Genomic DNA, 10,446 nt, shown 5'->3' with positions numbered 1-10,446 from the left:
TTATGGATATTATTAATCATGATCAGCTAGACTATGCTGTGATAACAGACAGCTCTTAAATCTCAGGGCTTAAAACAAGTAAGGTTTAATTCTTTTTTTTTTTTTTTTTTGGTTTTTTGGCCGGGGCTGGGTTTGAACCCGCCACCTCCGGCATATGGGACCGGCGCCCTACTCCTTGAGCCATAGGCGCCACCCCTATAAGGTTTAATTCTTACTCCAGCCACATGTGCAATGTGGTCAACAGGGGGCTTCTCTAATTTTTTTTTTTTTTTTTTGAGATGAGTCTCACTATGTTGCTCTCGGTAGAGTGCTGTGGCATCACAGTTCACAGCAACCTCAAACTCTTGGGCTCAAGCGATTCTCTTGCCTCAGCTTCCCAAGTAGCTGGGACTACAGGCGCCTGCCACAATGCCTGGTCATTTTTTGTTGCAGTTGTCATTGTTGGTTAGCTGGCCCAAGCTGGGTTTGAACCTGCCAACTTCTGTGTATGTGTTCGGCGCCGAGCCAACCTTCTCTCATTTTTGTCATTCAAGGATACAGACTGGGCTCTGCACCCATACTCAGTGGTTAGGGCACTGGCCACATATACTAGGGCTGGTGGGTTTTGAACCCTGTCTGGGCCTACTAGTCAACAATGACAACAACAACAACAACAAAAGCCTGGCATTGTGGTGGACACTTATAGTCCCAGCTACTCAGGAGGCAAGAGAATCACTTAAGCCTAAGCGTTTGCGGTTGCTGTGAGCTGTGATGCCACCACACTCTGAGGGCAACGAAGTGAGACTCTATCTCAAAAAAAAAAAAAAGAATACAGACTGATACAGCAGCTGCCATCTCAAATGCCACCAATCACCATGTCAGAAGAAAAAAATAAAAAGAGCAGTGGAGGGTCCTACACACACAGGAAATTAATTTTGCTTCAAGCTCATCCATGGAACTCGTCATGTGTCCCCACCCAACCATAAAAGAGCAAGAAAGAGGAATCCTACTTCTGCGTAAAGTAGGAGAACTGAACAATTTTTTTCTTTTTTGAAGACAGTCACCCTCTAGGTAGAGTGCTCTGGTGGGCATAGTGCTCTGGTGTCGCAGCTCACAGCAACCTCAAACTCCTGGGTTCAAGCAAGCCTCCTGCCTCAGCCTCCTGAGTAACTGGGACTACAGGTGCCAGCCACAACGCCCAGCCAGTTTTTCTATTTTTAGTACAGACAGCTGTCTTGCTGTTACTCAGGCAGGTCTCCAACTCCTGACCTCAAAGACTCCTCCAGCCTTGGCCTCCCACAGTGCTGGGATTGCAGGCATCAGCCATCGCACCCGGCCTCAGAACTGGAAATTTGATGAACAGCACCAGGTTCCATCACAAGCACCAAGGAGAGCAGTTCAGTTTTCTGGTGAAAACTGGTAGTTACCCAACCTTCTACTCTTCTGGGTTTTCTAAGTTCTAGTTTATGATGAAGTCAGAGCCCCAGTAAAATGTGATGTTACCCGGAAACAACACCAGAAAATGAAGAAGGTCCAGCCCAAGGTTAACAAAACAAAGCACCAGAAACAGCATCCTCAAGGGCTGGTTGAAATATTGTCGTTTTTATGGGATCTGTAGTGGGCCGGAAAGGGGTTGCTGAGATTGGTCCATGTCAATGCAAATTAGATATTGAAAAATCAACCAATCAGCATCATCTTACCCTCTGTGAGCTGACACACTGTTTCATGCAAATAAGGCATTGAAATCTGACCAATTAGGTGACTTTCCAGGGACATGTCCCTCTTCTGGGGCTGGAGGGTGATCGGGTGAGGGCTGTGTGTGTGTTTATGTGTCCCCACATTAGGCCTACCAACACCCAGAAATACAAGATTCAGGGTCCCAACAGTTCAGCTGGCAGGTAGATGACTTTAAAAAACTTTTTTTTTTTTTAAGTTCTGCGTTTGTTTTTCTTTTTGGAGACAGAATCTTAAGCTGTCGCTGTGGGTAGAGAGCTATGACATCACAGCTCACAGCAACCTCAAACTCTTGGGCTGAAGCGATTCTCTTGCCTCAGCCTACCAAGTACCTGGGACTACAGGCGCCCTCCACAACGCCCGTCTATTTTTCTTGTTGCAATAGTCATTGTTGTTTTAGCTGGCCGGGGCCAGCCAACCCGCCAGCCTCGGTGTAGCGCCCTACCCACTGAGCTATGGGCGCCGCCCAAGTTCTGCCTTTCTTATTTCATGAAATCCTTTCACTTGTGTTTGTTTTTGCTGAAGTATTTGAAAGTAAATCCCAGAATTATTTCACCTGTAAACACTCAAGATGTATTTCTTCTTCTTCTTTTCTTTTTTTTTGTAGAGACAGAGTCTCACTGTACCGCCCTTGGGTAGAGTGCCATGACGTCACACGGCTCACAGCAACCTCTAACTCTTGGGCTTAGGCCATTCTCTTGCATCAGCCTCCGGATCAGCTGGGACTACAGGCGCCCGCCACAACGCCCGGCTACATTTTTTGTTGCAGTTTGGCCGGGGCTGGGTTTGAACCCGCCACCCTCGGCATATGGGGCCGGCGCCCTACTCACTGAGCCACAGGCGCCGCCCTAAGATGTATTTCTAACACACAATAACTTAAAAAATAACCATAATTCCCTTATCACACTGCTCCGACAAAATTAAACTAACGTTGGCTCGGCACCTGTAGCTCAAGCGGCTAAGGCGCCAGCCACATACACCTGAGCTGGTGGGTTCGAATCCAGCCCGGGCCCTCTAAACAACAATGACGGCTGCAACCAAAAAATATCTGGGCATTGTGGTGGGCGCCTGTAGTCCCAGCTACTGGGGAGGCCGAGGCAGGAGAATTGCTTGAGCCCAGGAGTTGGAGGTTGCTGTGAGCTGTTATGCTATGGCACTCTACCCAGGGTGACAGCTTGAGGCTCTGTCTCAAAAAAAAAAAAAATAAACTAATGTCATCTAATGTTTACTCCGTGATTAATTTCCCCTGAATGCCTAAAAAGTATAATTTTGTGGTCAATTTCCTAAAACCAGTATCCAACTAAGGTCATAACGCATTTGGTTAATTAAGGGGATGGGTTAATTCATGTTTGTTTTTATTTTGTTTTGTTTTATTTTGTTTTTAGAGATGAGGTTCTTACTATTTTTCCCTGGCTGGACTTAAACTCTTGGCGAAACAATCTCCCTGCCTCAGCCTCTCAAGTATCTGTCACTTTGTTTAAGAAACCAGTCATTTTTTACCATCAAGTTTCCCTTATTCTGGATTTGGCTGAGTATCATTTAACATGTTCTTCTGTCCCCTGTAATTATATTTAGAGGTTTGATTAAATTTACTTTCACTTTGTTCTAGGAATATTCCATAAATGATACTATATATTTCTTTTTTTATTATATCAAGAGGCACATGGTGACTAGTTGTTCTGTTTTCAGTGATCTGAGATTGATCAGTAAATGTAGGCAGTATCAATCTGCTCCATTCATTATGAAGTCCCTATTGTATTATCTTCCTGTGGCTGCTATAACAAATGAGTACAAATTTGGTGACTTAAAACAGCAGACATTTATTCTCTTACAGTTCTGGAGCCCAGAAGTCCAAAATCAGGGTATGTGAAGGGCTGTATGTCTCTGGAGAGTGGCTCTGCCAGCTTCCGGTGGCTGGCAGTGTTACTTGGCTTCCTTAGCTGCATTCACTGAGGCCTCTCCTCTGTGGTCACATTGCCTCCTCCTCTGCACGCGTCTGTGTTCACTTGTCATTGGATTTATCTCGCCCACTAATCCAGGAAGATCTAATTTCAAGATCCTTAACTGAAGTTAAGGAACGAATTCATGTAATGAATTATATCTGCAAAGATCCTTTTCCCAAACAAGATAACAGTCACAGGTTTCAGGGATTAGGACATGCAAATATCTTTTTGTGGTCACCTTTCAACCCACTATGTCTATCAACTTTTTTTTTTTCCTTTTTTTGTGATTTTTGGCCGGGGCTGGGTTTGAACCCGCCACCTCCGGTATATGGGACTGGCGCCCTACTCCTTGAGCCACAGGCACCGCCCCAACTTTTTTTTTTTCAACAGGGACAAAATCTCACTGTATTGTCCAGGCTGGTCTCAAACTCCTGGGCTCAAGCTATCAATTGAAGCACCCAGCTTCAATTTTTTTTTTTTTTTTTTTTTTGAGACAGAGTCTCACTTTGTCACCCTTGGTAGAGTGCCGTGGCATCACAGCTTACAGAAACCTCCAACTCTTGGGCTTAAGTGATTCTCTTGCCTCAGCCTCCTGAGTAGCTGGACTACAGGCACCCAGCTTTTTTTGTTGCAATTCTCATTGTTGTTTTTAGCTGGCTGGAGCCGGGTTTGAACCCGCCACTCTCAGTAGATGGGGCTGGCGCCCTACTCATTGAGCCACAGGTGCCGCCCCAGCTTCAATTCTTTAATGGATACTAGTTATTATTTGCTTGATTCATTATTTCATTAAGTCTTGCAAAATGAAGATTTTCTAATTTTTCCATTCCCCCTTCATTTACTGTGAATCATGTATAAAGAAAAATTTCTCTCAGGGACAGATGCAGTGACTCAGGCTTGTAATCCTAGCACTTTGGAAGGCCAAGCTGGGAGGATCCCTTGAGCTCAGGAGTTTGAGACCAGCCTGAGCAAGAGGGTATATAGTCCCAGCTACTTGCGTGGCTGAGGCAAGAGGATCACTTGAGCCCAGGAGTTTGAGGTACTCTAATCTGGGCAACAGAGTGAGACTCTGTCTCAAAACAAAATCAAAAACAAAAAAGAAAAACACATGTATATTCAAGTGGGGGGGGAGGAGGGGAAGAGGGATGGCATTGGCAAATTCTTACCTAATGTGCACAGTGTAAGGGTATTCAGCACACCCGCTGGGTGAAGGCTTAACTACAACTTGAACTTTACCTTAGAAACAAAAACAATGTAACCCAACCATTTGTATCCTCATATTAATCTGAAATTTAAAAAATAGAAAAAGAAAAATTTCTCCCAACAACTGCTTTGTTACCCTGACATAACCTGCTCTGAATAGTTAGTATTTTTTTTTTTTAGAGACAGAGTCTCACTTTATGGCCCTCGGTAGAGGGCCGTGGCCTCACACAGCTCACAGCAACCTCCAATTCCTGGGCTTAAACGATTCTCTTGCCTCAGCCTCCCGAGTAGCTGGGACTACAGGCGCCCGCCACGACGCCCAGCTATTTTTTGGTTGCAGTTTGGCTGGGGCCGGGTTTGAACCCGCCACCCTCAGTATATGGGGCCGGCGCCTTACTCACTGAGCCACAGGCGCCGCCCTGAATAGTTAGTATTAATCCTTCTCTTCCGTCTGTCTTAGGTAAGGTTTCCTAAGAGCAAATCTTCAGTTAGGATTTTGAGTATAAGCAGTTTATTTGGGAGGTGATGGTAAGAGGCACGGGGAAGAAATGGAGAAGTGAGACAGGAAAGGAGGGAAGTTAAGTACAGGTGTACAACAGAGCAGATGGGCGGCTGGGGCTCAGTCCTGCTGTGGACAGTGGGAGGCAGTGTAGAAGCTGCCTGAGAGAATCGCAATCTGAGGGGCAAGGACACTGGAGCGGTTCTTTTTTTTTTTTTTTTACCCTAATGACAGACAAGTTCCCACAGCTAGAAAAGTTTCCACAGCACAGATGGAAAGTTTCCACAGAGTCAAAGATGTTTACAAAGGAACATTCTCCTCATAGAGAGGAGAGGATGTGGGTCACAGCTACAATCCACTTCTTTGCACTGCTCAGATCCATTGGTTATTTTATTAATTCCACTCTGTCACTGATGCTTCAAGGTAGCAGCTGATTGCAATTTCTAATTCTTTTAACAGAAAGTCTTAAGGATAGGAGGGTTAGTGGGAAAAGCTACAGTAACTGTTACTGCTGTTGGTTCCAAGGCTGATAGTAATTGTTACTGCTGTTCCTTCCAAGGCTGTTAGCAACTTTGGACATTTCTCTCCTCTATACTTCATGCTGTTGGTCTATGGGGCTCTCCCAGTAGAAAATCCAGACCTTCATGCCTGAAGATCTGTCTTTCACTACCGCGCCCTTGCCAGGTCACCATTACTACAACTACCTGTGCATGGGATAATTAACATCAAATATCTCTGCTGGTATAATTCTTTTCTTTGCCAGCTGGTCATGAGCTTTAGTGGTACCTTTACTGTGATCTCTGTCGATACACTCCCAGCCCAGGAAGCACACATTCCCTAAGTGGATCACTAGGACTGACAGTGAGAGGGCAACCTCATCTTCCATACCTGGCTCCTATGTCCATGATTTCTAGCTATCTGGGGTACACAACATGGAATGACCATTGGGACAAAATATTCACTGCATTTTGACAGACAGCAGCCAAGCTGGTTTTAGATGTGCTGTAAGGAGGCCAGGCTAATGTATTAATAGACTGGCAGTTTCCAGGTGATGTGGTATATTGTAGGGCAAATAAGTCCTCAGGTCATGTGCTCATTGTCACAGTTCCTTCACTATAAAGGGTCCCCTTGGTTAGAGGTGGGATTACAGGGGATCTTGAGGCCAGGCTCTTGCTCATACCTATAATCCCAGCACTTTGGGAGACCAAGGCAGGAGGATCACCTTGAAGCCAGGAGTTCAAGTCCAAGCTGGGCAACATGGTGAGACCCCATCTCTACAAAAGAATAAAAACTAACCAGGCATGGTGGTGCACACCTAGAGTCCTAGCTACCTGGAAAGCTGAGACAGGAAAATTATTTGAGGTCAGAAGTTCAAGGCTACAGTAAGCTGTGATCTTGTCACTGTGTTCTAGCCTGGGCAACAGAGCAAGACCCTGTCTCAAAAAAAAAAAAAAAAGTTATAAGGGATCTTGTAAAGATAAATCATTTACTCTGGGCCCTTGAGGACATATTGTTTCTCCCTCTAGACTGAAAGAGATAAATTGTAATCAACATAGTACCAGGTCGGTGTCCTTGAGAGCTGGTACCACACTAGGGCTCAGCATCCGTCTGTGTTGCTGACAGGCCAGACATGCAGCAGTGAGATGAGCCTTGATGCAAGCAGCCCATGCTGGTGGCCCATGCATAGCTTCCACATCTGCTGCCACAGCTATGCCATCCATGCAAGCCCTGGAGTGACAAAGCTGGCTGTTATCCACTGAAGTCCTCCTGTCTCCCTAACCAGCCAGTGCCCCTCTGTAGTGAATGTTCTTTATTGGTACAGACATGACACAAAGATTTGTATACTTTGTGCCTAATCTTGTCAGTCCACCTGCGTACCTTCTCTCGAGCCTTCCAATCTTGCTCTTTCCTGGCCCCTGACCAACCCACCAACCACTGCTGCTGCTCAGGAGGCCTGTGTAAAACTGCCTCAAGCCACTGCTCTCACCACAGAGTGGACAGTTAATGTAGGGCTTTGAAACCTCCTCCCGGGAGGGCTGTCTCTCACGCCAACCCGTAAGTGGGGCTGCAGTGTGGCAGCATTTGTGTAGTTCACATCACTATGTCAGACGGACCCATCCAGGACCAGGCTTGGTCGCAGAGAAATCCCCCCAAGACCATAGGAGGAGCTTAGGGAGAGTTATGGGGGGGGGCAACAGAGAGGGGTTGTGAGAGCAGGTTGTTTACTCAGGTACTCTGAACTTCTCACACTCAGTCACAAATGTACCATTTTGGATTGCTGTTGTGCCCATGTGTCCTCATCACTTGATAGGTCTGAAAATACCCAGATTTCAATGGGAAAGAGAGACAAAGAAGGGAAGGAATCTAACAAATGATGCATAATTGACTTGGCTCTGGCCGTGGACAACGGGGGTGCAGGCAGACTGCTTGGGGGCTCTGTGAGACAGCATAGAATTTGCCTTGAGGGATGATGAGGCTGGGGTTTTAATTTACCAGCTGTCCATCTGTCACTGGTTGAGGGCAGTTTCCAGGGTCATTAACTCTCTGGAGCTTATGATTGCTGTGCACTCAGGCCAAGCACACCTCCACAGACAGAAAACTGTCCTCTGGCAGCAAGTAGGGTTTGGCTTAATCAAGGTGAATATTAAGGACATATGGGTGGGGCACCAACAGGATCTGCTATACTCTATTTTTTTTTTTTTTGAAACAGAGTCTCACTCTGTCCCCAGACTAGAGTGCCTTGGTATCAGCCTAACTCACATCAACCTCAAATTCCTGGGTGCAAGTGATCCTTCTGCCTCAGGCTCCTCAGTAGCTGGCACTACAGGTGCCCACCACGATGCCCAGCTAGTTTTTCTATTTTTTTAGTAGAAATGGGGTCTCACTCTGCCTCAGGCTGGTCTTGAACTCCTGAGCTCAAGGGATCCTTTCATAGTGCTAGGATTATAGGTGTGAGCCAATGTTCCCAGCAATTTTTTTTTTGACACAGTTTCACTTTGTCACTCTTGGTAGAATGCTGTGGTGTCATAGGTCACAGCAACCTCAATCTCTTGGGCACAAGTGATCCTCTTGCCTCAGGCTGGTTTTAGAGACTAGGTATTGCTTATGTTCAGGCTGGTCTCCAAGTCCTGAGCTTAGGCAGTCCACCGGCCTTGGCCTCCCAGAGTGCTAGGATCATAGGCGCCCAGCCTTCCCAGCAATTTAATACCCTGTGTTGGTACCCTATCAATGTCCAAAATGATCAGTGATTTTATCTTTTAGTATCATCATGAACTCATGGAATTCTTATATATTTGATAAATTTCTTTCTTTTTTTTTTTTTTTTAGAGACAGAGTTTCACTTTATGGCCCTCGGTAGAGTGCCGTGGCCTCACACAGCTCACAGCAACCTCCTGGGCTTAAGCGATTCTCTTGCCTCAGCCTCCCGAGTAGCTGGGACTACAGGCGCCCACCACAACGCCCGGCTATTTTTTGGTTGCAGTTTGGCTGGGGCTGGGCTTGAACCCCCCACCCTCGGTATATGGGACCGGCGCCTTACCTACTGAGCCACAGGTGCCGCCCCTATTTGATAAATTTCAATTGTTCTCTCAACATGTCTGGTTTCACACCAGGGTTCCACCTCCTGGAACAGACTGGTACTTGCCCTTGTCCAGACCCAGGTGCTGCCAGCTTCACTCAAGGTTGGACTCCCCAGGGCACCAAAGTATGTGCCTACACTTCTGGTCATGAGAGGAGTTGTCAAGGAAGGTCACATTCTCTGCCTTCCCAGGTCACAGCCAGGTTTCCCTGAGGCAAGAACTGTGGTTACATCTGAGCCATTACTGCGATTGAATTACAGCCACTTGGTTGCCTGGCTTAGCCTGGCTGGCCCCAAGCCCAGGTGTGGAAGTAGGGTGGGGTGCAACCCATGCTGACACTTCTGTGGAGGGGTTCCCTTTCAGCTCTGAGATACAAGGTCTGAGGGGAGCAAAAGGAGGTACTAAGGCTGCCCAGAAAGGTTTCCACAGGGCTTCTCAGATGCCTCCTCTGTACTAGAGGACTTGGGACTGCTGTTCCCAGGCCCAAAACAGAGCCTGAGCCATAGTTGGGATTCAACTAACATTTGTTTAATGAAATGAATACACTGAGGTCTCTTCCTCCCCAGACTCCCTCAGGCACCTTACTCTGTCCCTCTCAGTCTCAAATCCCTTCCTGGGGCTTTTCTCTTGGGGGAACTTGCTATCCACCACCCCCAGGTCCCTTGTCCTGTCCCTATAGTAGATGTGTCTCTGGAGAAGGCAAAGGATCTTCGATTTAGATCCTCAAGGATTTGGGTTGGACTTTCTTTGTGAGCTTCTCAAAGTCATTTAGAACCAAGTCCATAGCTGGGAGTGGAAGCAAGGCCGTGATGAGTGCGGCAGACCATGGGGAGCAGTCCAGAGTTCCCAGAGGGACTTAGGTTGTAGCATAGATGAAAGGCTGGGAGCTGCCCTGAGCCTGCATTTGCATGGTGAGCACCCCACTTTACCTGGTATATATATATATATATATATATATATTTTTTTTTTTTTTTTTTTTTTTTTTTTTTTTCAGTTTTTGGCCAGGGCTGGGTTTGAATCCACCACCACTGGTATATGGGGCCGGCACCCTACTCCTTGAGCCATGGCTGCTGGAGATTTGGGGGATCAAAGTGCCCCACAAGCTATCCTGGGTGCCAACACTGGTTGGTATCCATGGGAGAGAATCTTGGCATCTGGCTGTCGTAACCACCATCTATGCCAGAGACTTTGCCTAGATTCCCCAGGGGGAGGAGAGAAGAGAAAAGAGGGAAGAGGAACAAGCCTGGGAAAACAGGGAAGCAGAGGCCCTGGAGCTGGGGGCGGGGGAGTCATTGGTATTCTGGAGGCTAAGGAGTTCCTGGCTCACCAGCATTCAAGGCCCACCCCCGGGCACTAGGCGGAACATTCAGTAGACAGCCCTGGCCAGTGGACCCTTTGGGCTCCCAGCAACGCTTGCATTTTGCACATTGGTTTGCATGACCAGTACTGTTGGTTCACCATGCCACCCAACCCCACCCCCACCAGGTCTAGAGATTTCCTGCCTCTCTTTGCT

At 47.0% G+C, this 10,446-nt stretch overlaps 1 protein-coding gene across 2 annotated transcripts in view; it reads right to left on the bottom strand.

Annotated features, from left to right (window-relative positions):
• The window catches only part of LOC128596231 (G patch domain-containing protein 4), a 138,863-nt gene that overhangs the window by 28,334 nt on the left and 100,083 nt on the right, over positions 1 to 10,446 (bottom strand). The gene's annotated exons all lie outside the window — the stretch shown is intronic.

Source organism: Nycticebus coucang, chromosome 10, assembly GCF_027406575.1.
Source record: "Nycticebus coucang isolate mNycCou1 chromosome 10, mNycCou1.pri, whole genome shotgun sequence".
NCBI classification, from domain to species: domain Eukaryota; kingdom Metazoa; phylum Chordata; class Mammalia; order Primates; family Lorisidae; genus Nycticebus; species Nycticebus coucang.
Note: the sequence above shows the minus strand (reverse complement) of the source record. Positions and strands in the feature narration are given on the sequence as shown.